General features: G+C 43.3%; 1 long non-coding RNA gene across 1 annotated transcript; it reads right to left on the bottom strand.

The window, feature by feature from the left end:
- Positions 1–2673: 2673 nt before the first annotated feature.
- Positions 2674–14847, bottom strand: LOC135912468 (uncharacterized). Its single transcript, XR_010567680.2, has 3 exons — positions 14396–14847; positions 6685–6726; positions 2674–2762 (listed from the first exon to the last, which is right to left on the bottom strand). It is a non-coding gene; the product is annotated as an uncharacterized lncRNA (long non-coding RNA).
- Positions 14848–15773: the final 926 nt, after the last annotated feature.

Here is a 15773-nt window from a genome sequence, read left to right as displayed (position 1 = left end):
TCTTCCTGCAGATGCAGTTGACAGTGCTCGGTAAGATCGCGGCATATGGAAAATGCTCACAAACATGAATGCAAAACTACAAACGCTCCTGCCGGTAGTGAATGCTGTTGGTGCTATTGAAGAGAATATCGCAGTACTGTGAAGTAAATATGATGATGTGTTGACGGCTCTTTCTCAGCATGATGATCAGATGAAAGCTGTGAAAAAACACCTGGAGGTCGTTGAAAGTATTGTTGAAAGGACAGACGTGTTGGACATAATAGCGGACCTAAATGTCGAAATAAATGATTTCGAATGGCCCAGCCGCCCGATAAACTTGGAATTTCATGGCAATCTGGAGATGTAAACGCTAAAATTTCCTGTCAGAAGTCAATGACCATGCTTCAAAGTTATCTTTTCCCTCTCTGAATGCTTGTGAAATTGCGTCTATTCACCACTTGCCAGCAAAACCAGGGAAAGTTTGAGTCACAATTGTCTGGTTTCTGAACCAAGAAACTCGTGACCTTTGCTCGTAAAATCGCCGAAAATTGCTTGAGCGAAGGTACATATTGTGAAAAACATGACTAGACAAGGCACAGCTTTGCTTTTTGCCGCAAACTGAACAAAGAATTATCGGTTTGTGTGGCACAAAAGTGGCCGCGGGTGTTTGTCGAGCGTTAGGAGTGGGAATCGGCGCGTGTGATGCAGTGCTACACGACTTCAGCAAATTGAAGACGTAGGAAAACATAAATCTTGGTGCCTACATTGGCGTGTCAGGGGAATGTGTGATACAGATTATACCTCACTAAATGAATTTATGTAGAACATGGTCGTAACATGTAGTCTTTTTGCGGTGCTTGCATTTCAGTGATCGCACTGCTGTAAACAAAACAGCTGATCATGAATTTTTTTTAGCCAAATGCTGCGACAGATGTCTTGATTATGACAAAAAACATGGGTAAAAACTGGTAGAGATTTAATAAGGCTACAAGAATATGACGAATGTTTTGTAAACAGGGCGTTCGGCTGCGGCCTGGGTGTTTGTATTTTAGTATGTAAATCTCACGCTTGTGAAATAATATCCAAGTATTCATGCATAACTACTGATTTTGAGGTCATTTTTGTTAAAGTTGGCTAATCACTCATTTCTTTGTGTTATCACCCTCGTGATGGCCCTATTATCGACCTTTCGTTCTTTCGTGGATGGCTTTTTTGCTTACGTAAATGGAAATAAGGATAATGGGATTGCGGGAGGTGATCTTAATCAACCTTGTAGCCGAAAGTAGCATTTTCAGAGATCTCAATAAGTGCAGAAAATGGCTGCTTTAATACCATTACGCCATATAATAGAGTCACAAACACTGCACAGTCGCTGATTGATCTGCCTATTACCAATTTTGACACATACTGATGCCCAACCTGTACTCTCAAATGTGACCTCAGCGACCATTTTCCAATAATACTGCAAGCGAAGTACGCCGTTAAGAAAGAAGCAGCAATACCCTCGTGTTTATGAAGTGATTACTGATGAATTCGTGCAAGATTGCAGCGAGCTGTTTCTTTAACGTCTCAGTACCTGCAGTGCCAAGGACTGCAACTGGCCCCAGATAAGTGCGCTGCGATAGCGTTCACACGGAAGCTTATGTGCTGGTATCCAATTATGATCAGTGGCAATGCCTTCCAATATGTGACCCACCACAGATACCTCGGCGTTGTCATTGACCGCGGTGCTTCATGATCGAAGCATGTGGCAATGTTAAAGAAAAAAATTAACTGGGCTTGCTCAAGTTTTCCGCTTTCTGGCCGGTATGAAGTGGGGTCCATCTGAGCATTCGCTACTCTGGCTGTACCAGGCTCTCTACGTCGTCTACATTCCGTATAGCCTGCCAGTTTTATCAAGTATGAGCCGGTCATGTTTGTGTACGCTGGAAAGCGCCCAGGCACAGATGCTGAAAACATGTCTCGGTGTTCCACGTTGCACCTCAACCTACGGAACAATTGAGGAGGCTCGTGTCACCCCTTTACCTGTCTATCTACGATGCGAACCTCTTCGAGTATTCCTGCGACTGCTGTGCCGTCATGGACGCCACCCCTTATCGATATTTCCCGACATACGGCCGGACTCCACTTCTTCAAGAGCCATTAAATGCCAAGAACCTACCATACCATTATACTTTGCCCCTGCTGACTTTCCACGTATGCCCCCATGGGTAATGTCCAAAATACGGGTAGGTCTATTTATTCTCGGAATTTCTAAAAAATCGCGAATACCTACCGTCGGCCTCAGATATTTAACACTCGAATATATGTCGAAATAATATGACTCCTCGGTGAATGTGTATAGAGACGGATTGGTCTCGTCGTATGCGTCTGGTACGGCTTTCGTAGTGCCTGCGCATCAAGTCATTCGACGGTTTCGTCTGTGTAACAAGACGACTACAACATCTACGTAACTAGTGGCAATCAGAAAGGCCGTTCGATACATTTCGCGACAGCCTCGTCGAGTATGCAGTTTTCAGTGGCGCAAAATCGGCTCTGCAACTACTTAGAGTGGTGCTGAAAGAAAGCGCTTACAGAGTGTTGGCTCTTCAAACTGCCGAGCTCTACCCTTTAGCGCAGGAAAATGGCCACCACATCACATTTCAGTGGACTCCCAGTCACTGTGGCACACACGGCAACAAACTGGCCGATGCCGAAGCGAAGAAAGCGCTCGAAGAACCAGAGTGACTCCTTGCAATCCCTTTTTCAAGAGCGGACGCCAACTGCCTCCTCTCCAGTGTCATCTGAAAATCGACAGAAAAACACTGGGACAATCCGGATAATCGCTACAGATGACTCCAGAGATTGGACCCTACCATGAAATTTAGGCTACCACCGAAAATTCAACGCAGCTGTGCCAGTGTTCTGCAGAGACTAAGACTTGGGGTAGCCTTTACGCGCTGATACGTGCACCTCATGCGACGCACTGAGTCTCCAGACTGTGAGTTGTGCAGTGTGAATGAGACTATAGGTCTTGTGCTTTGTGACTTCCCTAAGTACGTGGAAGAGCGTCAAAAGTTGAACAATGACCCTACGCGTCTGGACAGCCCACCGTTGTCGGAGGACGTTATTTTAGGCCCTTGGCCAGACGCTGAACTTTTTAAAAAGTACGGGCCTGGGACTGTAAGCTTTGAGCATGCCAAATTTCTTGCCATATGGTTTACATTCCTTCTCTCGTCATCGTCACCCATCATGCGCCTCTTCCTTCCCTCTTTCTTTCCCTCTTCCCCTTCCCCCAACGCAGAGTAGCTGGCTAGGGGAATATATATCAGGCCAACCTCTATGCATTTCGTATCAGTAAACGTTTGTCTCTCTCTCTCTACTGATGCTAGCCTTGCCTGCTTCCGACAGGAGCTTATGAATACTTTTGTCGGATACAACTTTAGAAAAAAGGGGGCGTTTACTCCTCCGAGGCGGAGGCACACGAGCATCCACCAATGGGTGCGCACTCTGGACTAACGTCATGAGCCGGACGGCCGGTCACTTCTCCGACGAAGATGGCCGCCCGCGCTTCGAACTGGGCGAGGTCGCGTCAGCTGTGTGCTTCAGCCCCTCGTCAGAGTGAATTCCAGAACTGTTTGTGATGGTCTATCATGCCGGAAATATTACTACGAGCTTACGATGCGGCATTTGTACCGCGTGCGTTTATTCTGAGCCGTGATCCGGCGAAGGAACATTGCAGTGCACTGCGCGCGCAAGCTATAGTATGCGGGCTGTGAAAGTGTGAAAACGCAAAACCAAAAAATATAATTTTTGTGCTATTTAAAAACAAGAGTATTTATTTAAAACAATGAATGAAGCATTTTTGTACTTTCCTGCCTCGAGCATATTCTCGCCCCAGGTTTGTAATAGTTGAGATAAATGCATTGTTTTATATCAGTACTTTTCCAATAGCAACTGATTAATTTTAAGCTTGGAAAAATAGTAGTGGATACGCCGTGTACACGTGAACAAGCGCAAAAGCCTTGCAGAGCTGCTCTTTCTACTTTAGTCACTTGCAATGAAGCTAAAGAGCAGACGACGGGCAGCGTTGAGGAAGGCACGGGGTTATGTTTCTGTTGCTATCCGGAATGTGCTGTAGCACATGAGGGCTCTACTAAACCAGTCATCAAAATACAAAAGTCTTTATTTATACCGAGAATTACGCATTAAGGAGCATGATTTTTCGAGCGGGACTATTTTAGTCGCGGAGGCAATCGGCTGTCGCGCTTCGGTCATCTGAGCGGGGCCTCCTCTTTTTTTCTAAAGTTGTATCCGACTATAGTGTGTCTTATGTTGTTTTGCTTACGGACGCAAGCAGCGCGTACGTTAAAGCGTTTCGTAGATTTAGAGCAATTTATTGCGAGCATTTGCTTTATAAGACAAAGATATTCCCCCGACGAAAGCCCGCATGGAATGGATAACGCGAAGTTTGCTGCGCAGAAACAGTGCATAGATAAAATGCACCAAATATTTATTTACGCACTTGATCCCGGGCTTCCTGTGACATACAAATTTTATAGAAACAAACTAAGGAAACAGCTAAGGTGGGCAAGAGATTTGGGCAAGAGTGTTATGACATCACATTTGAATCTTGTCGGGACGAACAAGAACTGTGGAAGAGAGTCAATACTACTATCTTGCGACTGCAGCAAAGTGGCACTTCATACGAGGTCAGTGTTAATGGCGAAAATCTACCTGGAACAGTGCTAGAAGAAGATTTAATGCTTTTTTTGTGACGTGAAATATTGGAGGGTCTTATGAGTCGGCTAACATTCCGCGCCCTTTTAGCAATATGGACGCAATGTTCATGAACCCATTAACGTGTTCTGAGGTGTTCACGGCATTTGTGAAACTAAAAAAAAAAATCTGCAAGAGCTGCGATGCGGGCGACTTACAGATCAGACCAATAAAGTACGTAATGGATATAATAACCTAAGTGATCTCCCGCGTTGTTAATGTATGCCTTGTGTCGGGAGTGTTCTCTCGCCGTATGCGAATAGCTGCAGTTCCTGAGATCTACAAAAATGGCGATAAACTGTTTGTCAAAGTGCAGACTAGCTTCGGTCCTACCTATATTTTGTAAAGGTCTAGAAGAAGTAATTCACACTCGCATGAATAAATTTTGTGAAACCTACAACATAATAACCGAAACGCAGTTTGGTTTTACGAAAAAACTAATCGACAGAAATTCCCGTTACTTGAGATAAAAGAATAAATTATAGGATGCTTGAGGCTAGCAAAGCTGTGCTATGTATGCTGGTGGATTTCCCCCGAGTTTTTTTACTTCGTCAATCATAAACGGCTTTTAGTAAAACTTGACTCATATGGTTTCCGGGGTCCGGTGCTTGCACATGTTTCGTCATATCTTGAACACCGCATTCAATATGTCAGTATAAACGACTATAAATCCTCGGGCTAACAAATAGCAGTTCGTGTACCGCAGGCCAGTATTCTTGGTCCTCACCTCTTCCACCTATATATAAATGATATAGTCAACATGTCTACAAGTGCAGAATATAATATCTATGCAGATGATGCAACTTTACTTTTTTCATCAAATACAGTAGGCGGCATCATGATATAGCGCTGACTTGAAGAAGCAAGTCAGCGCTATAGAAGGTTTGTAGTGTTGGTCAGCTGTGAATAAACTGAAGATCAATATGTCCAAAACGAAAGAAATAATATTCGCGGCTAAATATGACCAAGTTTCAATATCGTCTGATTTACATTTCGGCTCCGGAAAATTTGACTTCATACATAGCGTACAAGTCTTAGATGTGCATTTTGCGAGTCACCTGAGTTGGGATAACCATGTAAATACAGTTGTAGCTAAGCTATCGCGTATAACAGGAGCAATGGGTCGGCATCGACACCTCCTTCCATATAAAGTCCAGATTTTATTGTGTAATTCTATGTTTTTGTCCCATCTGAATTATTGCCGGCTTGAATCTGGAACGACTGCTACTGAATTGCAAAAACAAATTGTTTACAGAATAAGGTATTGCGCGCAATATCCAGTGCATTTTCACACACAGAGATGAGCTGTTCCAGGGGATCAGTTTTATTAAACTTTTGGATATTTAGCGTATTAAGCTTATTGATGGTTACAGGAGAGAAATAAGAGCTAATAGCAATAGCCTATGCACTCTGGCGCCTCTTCATACTAATGTACCTGTGTAGAAGAGCAGACACTCGGAGCTTTGATACGTTCCAATATGCCGAACTAACCACGGAACTCAAAGTTCAGGTAACACACTACCACGTGTTTTGAACAAATTTAATAGCATGGATGTCGATGTATGTAACAAGTTTCGCAGCACTCTAATTCATATCGTCCCTGATGCGTCTTAGCCATGTATTTATTTCATTTTATGAAAAGAGTTTGCTTACGGTTGTGGCACTATGCTAGTTTGTGTACAATGTATATACCATCAGTATGCAATGTAATCGTCCATGTCTTGCGTAGGACTTTAATTTAAGCGCATATATTTTGTTGTATTAGCTTCTTACTGCGTAATTTTTTTCTTCATTCATTGCTGATCTATACGATATTGCTTTACCCTTTTCCTCTCACAACATACTTCGCTATATCGTTTTAAGACTTCTGTGTTGGTGCTCATGTTCAATTTTGTTTTATTCGTGGCGAATGTCCAGATATTTTTTTATTTTTTTCACCGCGCTTACCTTTTGCAGACTGTTTAGAGAGTTCCCTCTGATGAGTCACACCTGCACATGAAAGAGACCCACATGATGCAGATGCGCAGGGTGTCGCTCTGTGCGTGGCGATATTTCCTGGCAGTATACGAGGTCGCCTTGGCAAATGTAAGTATGCAATCTGATATATATTCTGACATGTTTCTATTTAAAGGAATTTGTGAGTTCGTAAGCAAGCAAACCGCGCCCCGGTTCTGCGACGTCGTTAAACTGACAAAAAGAAGGACCGCGAACGGGAGCCCTCGGACTACACAGGCGGCGTATCTTCTTACACCAAAGCCGGGAGGAGACACGCCGTGGTTGCTCCGTGGCTATGGTGCTGAGCATGAGGTCGCGGGATCGAATCCCGGCCACGGCGGCCGCATTTCGATGAGGACGAAATGCGAAAACACCCGCGTACTTAGATTTAGGTGCACCTTAAAGAACCTCAGGTGGTCAAAATTTCCGGAGTCCTACACTATGGCGTGCCTCATAATCAGAAAGTGGTTTTGGCCCGTAAAAGCACATAATTTTGTAAAGCCGGGAGGGGGCTTCCCTCCAGCCGAAGCGCGCCGTCGCGCGCATTCTTTGACATTCTGTGGCCTGGTACCCTTTGGCAAACACCACGCTTTTGGAGCGCAGAAATAAACCATTGTTTTCCAAGGTGTGTTGATCTCTGCGAGACCTTCAATTTTTAAAAGTTTGATGGCTACATAAGCATGACGAGCTCTTAGGGACCTCACATTGCACTCTATAACTAAAAGGCCGAGCGTGCGCTTTCGTACCATGCGACTTACTCGGGGTGCGTACCCGTGTTGCGTGACCAGAAGCATTGTTATTAGATGCGATCGATTCGAGAGGGCTTAGATCAAAAGGTGTTCTACAGCTAATGCCGTCCATTGTATAGAAACGGAAATTACGGACACACACTGCGTGCCTGACACGCGGTCCAATGATCTTTAGGGAGGCACGTAATCAAGATCCTATGCACCAACGTAATCGTTCTTAGTATATATACTGAACCACCAATATTAACTAGAAGGAGGCATCACATATGTTGATTATCAGGCCACAACAGTTTTACATCATGTTTTCTGGGTGTTGCCTCCTAATCTAGAGCACGTTTTGCCGTGACGTACTTTTCGTGCATGGACCCACTTTCCGAAGCACCAAGTGCTCGTACGCTGCTTTAGTGACGTTCTAATCTTGTCTTCAGTGGATGCCGCAGTTATAGCACATTATTGCCAAGAAATAACCATCCCTGAGCACCAGCTAACTGAGAAAATGACAACTTTACAGGAGTAGTTCGTCTCATAATAGAAACCGTAACCTGCGTATTTCGGGGCTGTAAAGTTGCCATCCAAGACGCGAGAGACAATGATTGGCGCAATCTCCTAGAAGGAGCCAGTGCTACTGGTATATGATGCAGCCCATGACAGAGGAGGAAAAACATGCGCGAACTTTGAAAAACAAAAACAGAGTGCATGATGATTGTACAAGGTTCATGCATTTGTGAGTCTTCTTAGCCGATCACGCGCGCTTTCACTCTCGCATTCCTCTTTCCCCACGTGCCACATGCTTATTTACAACAGCGGGAATGTTTCTCGTGATTCGAAGTCACTCATGCCGGAAGAACAGCACCAAAAAACCTTATTTTGCGAGCGTCAGATACACTGACATAGGAGGGGCCCACTTGTCAGCACATGAGACGAGCATATGCGCTTGGCATCTTTGTATCTCCTCTTGTTTTCTTCTCGTTTTTTCATTCTTTTTTACGTTGAAGCACATTTTGCGATTTCGCGTGCCGCCCTCACGGTTACATCCTTGTCGTCTCTTGATATACTTACCAACTCATTACTTGGCGCCAAAAACAAACAAGAACGGGACAGTCATTTCCTTATACATATACTAAAAACAACGTATCCCACACTGCAAGCTCCGACGAACACGCCTTAAATTAGCGTTCCGAAAGTGCGTCGTTCACTGCTGTAGCGGGGAGCTGCTTTTCATTTCCTCACACACGAGCTGCGACGCATCTCCTCTGCTAGTTATTGCACTGGCATTGAATGATATTGGCGTAATGCTCCCTCGTTCAGAATGTCGGCACTAGACGAAATATATCGGACGTATCTCCGCGCTCTAACATGCATACATGGCGGCAGTTCCGACGCAAACGTGCGGCTCTTTTACATTGCACTTACTTTGCTCTCTCACAATTCTTATTTCTTTTCACTGGTTTAATTCGTTTAACCACACAAAGCAGTTGCAAGCGGTTCAGTAAACAACAACAACAACAACAACAACAACAACAACAACAACAACAACAACTTGCTGTTTCGGACTGTCACGCACCACGCTTTGATAATACTGCGCAAACGGCGATTTGGTCACATCGTCTTCGCCGAAAGAAATAAAAAAGCCTACATTTGTAAACATTAGGTAGTTTTAAAACTCTCGAGGCCCGTCTATTCAAATTCTTACTTTTCAAAATTAAAAACAAGCCTGCTTTTTGTAAGTTTAGCAGCCTCGAAGCCAATCTGCTTGAAGATTTTTCGGTGAGAAAAGAGCCGAGAGGGTCAGAATTGATAATGCGTTTCATGCTTGGGTCTTTAAGTTTTACAATAGTATATTGACGCTTGGGCTAGGTGGTGCTAATTTGTAATAGATCACAGATGCGATGGCGCGAAATAATTGAAGACGCAAAGACACATAGAATGTACACCCCAAGCACCTGCGGTGCTTGCACATTCTACAAATTTCGAAGAAGGCGCTTAGACTGAGCAACACATATTCTTGTGTCCAGACGTTTATTTCCCACTATTGCGCCTATTTAAAAATGTTTTGACGTGTTCGTGCGTTTGCGCGCGTCAATGAGAGTCTCAATCATCTCAAGGTGCGAGCTGCCACGAGCAACGAAGAGCGTACGCAGGCATATGCTGCTCCAAGCTAAGCCAATCCCAGCTAGTGACATAGCGAACGACCTATGTGTTACCCTAAGCTAGGCCTTCCTCCCTCAATATCGAGAAGACCGCTGAGTTAACACCAGAACTTTGCTGCCGAAGTGACATGAAGGGAAGCGAAGGGCTACAACAGCATTCACTTCTCAATATTACTTTCACTTCTCAATATTCAATATTATTTATTGATACTGCGATCCCAATATCGGGATTATCGCAGGGTGGGAAAAATAACTAAGCAGTTTCACAAAGCAGGCAAAGCGTAAACAGAAAGAAATAAGGGTGCCGGTTGAAGCTCCGCAGACAGAATTAAGAATACAACATTTGAACAAGGTGTCAAACAGTAGAAATAAAATATACAATACAACAACAGACTGACAAAATGCAATAACACACACTAGGTATCATGTTGTGCGAACAACGTCAGTGACGGTTGCAACACTTCATTGTCAGTGAGGTTATCCCAATCGGTTATAGTTCGTGGAAGAAATTAGTACTTAAAGCAATTATTAGGAACGCGAAAATGGGTTAAAGTTAGCTGACGTTGTTGTCGAGTCGCATACCCAGAAGAAAATAAAGTAAATTTTTATTTTATTTATTTCAAAGTACCTTACAGGCCCCAAGGGGAGCAATGAGTAAGGGGGGCGTCATTGAACAAATGACAAGAGAAAACATATATATGAGCGCTAAAAAAAGTGAGCTAAAAATGTTTGTAATTATCACATGCTTCCAAACAGTGTTTAAAAAAAAACGCTAAATCAATACAAAGCGTTATCGGGAAAGGAATGAAAAGGGCAATTCACTCTAACATAAAAGGCAATGTAACACTTGCGCGAATATAACGTACGTAGCGCGAGTACATAAAGCAAACAAAATTGAAACCACAATAACAAGAAAGTCACGTATTATATGGCATGACATATGTACAGATGAATATATTTGTTATGATGAAGACTGTAGGTTCAGTAGTTGTCTGAATTTATCATTGCTCATTTGAGCGACAGTGCTATTAGGAAGCGAATTCCATAACCGAATCGCTCGTGGTAAAGCCGAGAAGTTAAATGCGTTAGTGTTGCCATAAATGCGAGTGAGGCTTAAATCATTATTAAGTCGTCGTGATGTGCAAGACGCGCGTTCCTGTGGCAAGTTTGGTGGCTTGAGTTGGTGAACATATCTATGGAGCAAGGACAGGAGGGCTATGTCACGTCGGCTACTCAGTGATTGAAGTGAAAGGTCGAGTTTTATTTGAGTAATGCTTGACTGGTAGCTGTAATTTCGGGAAATAAATCGACTAGCTCGGTTTTGGATGGCTTCTAACATGTGGATTTGGTATTCATGGTAGGGAGACCATATATGGGACGCGAATTCGAGCTGAGGGCGTACAAATGATACGAATGCTAATTTACGGATGTTAGACGGGCAATTACGCAAGTTGCGGCGAATATACCCAAGAGATTTGGAAGCGTTTGCGCATATGGTTGCAATGTGAAAGGCCCAGGAAAGGCTCGGTGTAAGATTTACGCCTAGATATTTATATGCTGATGCCTGAGATACTATATTTGAGTTGATATAATAGGAAAACCTATGAGTTGTTGTTTTTCGCGTGAATGTCATTAGTTGGCATTTAGATTAATTAAGTTTCATTTGCCAGTCTTCACACCATTTGGTAACGAGATGAAGGTCCTCTTGAAGAATGCGATGGTCATCAAGGCTGCGAATGGGTCGATATATTATACAATCATCGGCGAAAACACGCATGCAGGATGAGATGTTATTGGGCAGATCATTGATGTAAATAAGAAAAAGCAAGGGTCCTAGTACGCTACCCTGCGGTACACTGGAACTGACATATGCAAGGGGTGACGTAAAATTATTAACGACTGTAAATTGCTGACGATTTGTGAGGAAGTTACGAATCCAGGAGAGCGTTAAGCAGTCTAATTTGAGAACGGATAACTTGGAAATTAAACGGCAGTGAGCCACACGGTCGAAGGCTTTGGAGAAGTCGAGAAAAAAGCAATCTGTTTGAAGATTATGGTCCATGTTAAAATGCAAGTCTGTAGTGAATTCTAGTAACTGCGTCTCACATGACAAACCTTTCCTAAACCCATGTTGGTTAATAAAGAAAAAAATTATTTGATTCCAGATGATGATATGTGTGAGATGCAATGATATGTTCAAGCATTTTGCGGCAAATACTTGTCAATGATATCGGCCGATAGTTTTCTGGGGAATTCTTGCTACCATTTTTGTGAACTGGTATCACTTTTGCAATTTTCCAGTCTAAGGGAAGCTGGCCTGATGACAACGACTGGCGGACTATATTGCATAAGAATTTGCTAGATAACGTGACTGTATTCTTCAAAATTTTTGAGTTAATATTATCGACACCCGAAGAAGTAGTCAACTTAAGGTTATTTATGAGACCTGTGATACCATCCTCTATTACATCGATGGATTGCATGTATTGGTAATCTAGATCAGTGACTTCCGGCAGATTAGAATGGTCTCCTATTGTGAATATGGATGAAAAAAATTAATGAAAGACAACTGGGCATTCCTTGGCACTGATTGGAGCTTGATTCCTATCACTTAGTGAAATGTGATGTGAGCCACTATTGGGTGAAATCACCTGCCAGAATTTTCGGGGGTTGTTTTTAAGTAGTGAAGGTAGATCTTGAGAGTAGTATTTTTCTTTAGCCTCTCTTAAAGATGAACAGTAAACTTTCAAAAATGAGCTATTATTGTCCCATACCACGGGTGAGTTTGTACGCTTTGCAGTTGCGTATAGCCTTTTCTTCTTGTTTCTGAGCCGTCGAAGGTGCTTGGTGAACCAAGGGTTCTGTCTATCGCCTGTTATTCTTATTTGGGGGATATAAGTTTCCACTAAAGCACACATCTTTTCTTTAAACAGAAGCCAGTTTTCGTTGACTGACCGAGCAGAAAACGAAGCTAAAAAGGTGCCAGAAAGAAAAGTCTCAAGTTCTTTGTTAATATTGCCATAGTCTCCCCTGTTGTAATCACGGATGATTTTGTTTGAGACGCCTGTATATTTCAAGGGAATGTTAAGAGTAAGTTGTAGTAGCTTGTGATCACTGAAACCGTCTAAGCAAACAACTTCACCAATTGTTTCAGGGGTGTTAGTGAAAACTAAATCTAAAATGTTAGTGCCACGGGTGGGCTGGGTAATTATTTGGAATAAATTGAAATCTAACATTAAAGAAATGAACTCCATTGATGTATGACAAGAGGATGATAGGTTATTCCAGTCGATCAAAGGAAAATTAAAGTCGCCAAAAACATAGATGATATCAGCCTGACAGAGCTCAAGGGCTTTAGAAATACTATTGCGCAGTTCGACAAGAAAGTACTGGTTTGCATCGGGAGGACGATAACAACATCCTATCAGTAGCTTGTTTCTGTAGGTTTCACATTCAGCCCATACTATCTCAATACTAGAATCTACATTAATAACTTGTGAGGTAACTGTTCTTTTGATACCAAGGAGTACGCCACCACCTCTCTTTTCGGTCCGATCACACCTTAAAATGTTACATGTGCTATCATGTGGAAATATTTCATTATCTGTTATTTCAGAGTGTAGCCATGTTTCAGTAAGAACAAGAATATCTGAACTGCAGTCATCAAGAAATGAGGCAATATCGTCGCGTTTAGGCAACAGACTTCGGATATTTGTGAAAGATAATGATAATGATGGTGCGATGACAGGTGACTGACTTCCTACAGTTCACATCATGCAGTGTGGTTTGCTGCTATTTAACACAAGGAACAACTGTATTCCGAGTGCTATCGAAAATATAAATGGCGTCCCCAATTCGTAGTCGATCGGTTGACAACGTAAATGGCTTTGCTTCAGTTTTCGCAAAAGCAATTAGCTGCTTTCTTGCCTGCCGGGTAGCTGGCGAAAAATCCTCGCGAATTGAAAAACCAGACCCTTTCAGTTTTCGTGCAGAAGACAAGATACGGCCTTTGTCTTTGAAAAACGTCATTTTCGCAATAATAGGCCTCACCCTGCCTTCCGCAAACTTCCCTAATCGGTGCACCCTCTCAAACTGCGCAGTCGTGAATTCCGTACCCAATTTTTCGGAGCAAAATTGTATCACTTTTTTTTTCTGAAGCTGCCCAGTTTTCCTTAGCCTCATCTGCTATTCCAAAGAAGAGCAGGTTGGATCGTCGCATACGGTTTTCCGCATTTTCACATCTAGAAGATATTTTATACAGCTGATTGAAACGTCACGCAATGTTTCCAAATACGTTCCAGAATCCCCAGCTGGTTGAGATGGCACAGATGATTCCAACGCTACTAGCTTCGTATTTAGCACTTTAATTTCGTTTACGGCGGCAGCGCGTTCCTCGTTCGCACGTGTAAAGTCACTGCGCAAAGCCTTCTCATTTTCTGCATGTTTGCGTGCAGTTTCCAAAGCAGCTGCCTGTCCCTTTTGGAAATTTTTACACTCGGCTTGCATAGCAGTCACGGCGCCTTCAAGCTTACTTATTCGTTCCAAGGCAGCAGCGAAGGCGTCTGCCTCAACCTTCGACATTGGGCCGGGATTCTGCTCGACGTCACCCGCGAGGACAAGTAGCAGCTCAAACAAAGTAAAGTACATTTTTGCAAACAAAGTAACCAACCGCTTAAACGCGTCAGTCCACTCTGTCGGGCACGACATCGCTATGATACAATAATCGCTAGATTTAACCGAAGCAGCACCCGCCAGGTAACTAACCTGCAACAATGGCATTCGTGAGGAAGGCATACTTGAAGCGATGCCGTGCCCGAAGTGGACGATGGCTGGCTGGCTTTTAAATCCACCGTTGGCTGTGACGACTGTAGTATCAGTTCCAGGTTGCCAGACGAGTAGTCGAGCACGATCCATATTAGGCCTTGCGTGCGCAGCCAGATCACAGGTTGGGAGCGGTCCAGTTTCGCCTTGTTGGTTGGCTCCGAAGACGATGTAGCAATAGGCCCATGTCGTGGCAATCTGCAACAATGGCATTCGTGAGGAAGGCATACTTGAAGCGATGCTGTGCCCGAAGCGGACGATGGCTGGCTGGCTTTTAAATCCACCGTTGGCTGTGACGACTGTAGTATCAGTTCCAGGTTGCCAGACGAGTAGTCGAGCACGATCCATATTAGGCCTTGCGTGCGCAGCCAGATCACAGGTTGGGAACGGTCCAGTTTCGCCTTGTTGGTTGGCTCCGAAGACGATGTAGCAATAGGCCCATGTCGTGGCAATCTGCAACAATGGCATTCGTGAGGAAGGCATACTTGAAGTTTGAAGTATGCCTTGACTGAAGTTGAAGTTCAGTTCTGTAGCGTCCTTTAATTAATTGGCACGTAAATTTAAGTCGTGCAGAACGATTTCGCTCAGCTGTCGTCGGCAGGCCAGCTTTGATTAAAAGATGTGTTACCGGTGTACGTCGGTAATTGTTATATATGCATCTAGCAGCCCGCCTTTGAACCCTCTCTATTTTGTTTATGTTAGTCTTAGTGAATCGGTCCCAAATGATAGCTGCATAATCTAAGGTAGGCGAAACAATAAATTTGTAAGCAAGAAGGCCGACAGATGAAGTGGACAACCGCAATTCCCGTCTTAAGAAAAACAATTTACGAAAGGCGTTACACGTTATGAAATCAATGTTTATTTCAGCTAAGCTTGCTATTGATCCAGAGGCCTACATAATTATAATCTGTTACTTCTGTAAGTGTCACACCATTAATACTGCAATAAAACAGTAAGGCATCTTTGTTTTGAGTGATCCTCATTAATACAGTTTTCTTCAAAGTTAATGTACATTCGCCATGATTCACACCAAGCAGAAACATTTTGTAACACACTGTTCAGTAGTAGTTTATCTGAGACCATCCTTACTTTTGTATAAAAGACACAATCATCAGGGTAAAGCCTAATTGTCACAGAAATGTTAGAGACAATATCATTACTATGTATTAAAAACAACAGAGGCCCAATGACAGAGCCCTGTGTACGTCAGAGTGTACCGCAGGCTTGTCAGAACAATGGCCATTAAAACAATGAATTGTTCTTTGTTTGAAAGGTTGGCTGAAATCCACTTTACTAATTGTTTGTTATGAAATATTGTGTC

This window comes from Dermacentor albipictus, chromosome 1 (assembly GCF_038994185.2).
Source record: "Dermacentor albipictus isolate Rhodes 1998 colony chromosome 1, USDA_Dalb.pri_finalv2, whole genome shotgun sequence".
Lineage (NCBI taxonomy): Eukaryota > Metazoa > Arthropoda > Arachnida > Ixodida > Ixodidae > Dermacentor > Dermacentor albipictus.
Note: the sequence above shows the minus strand (reverse complement) of the source record. Positions and strands in the feature narration are given on the sequence as shown.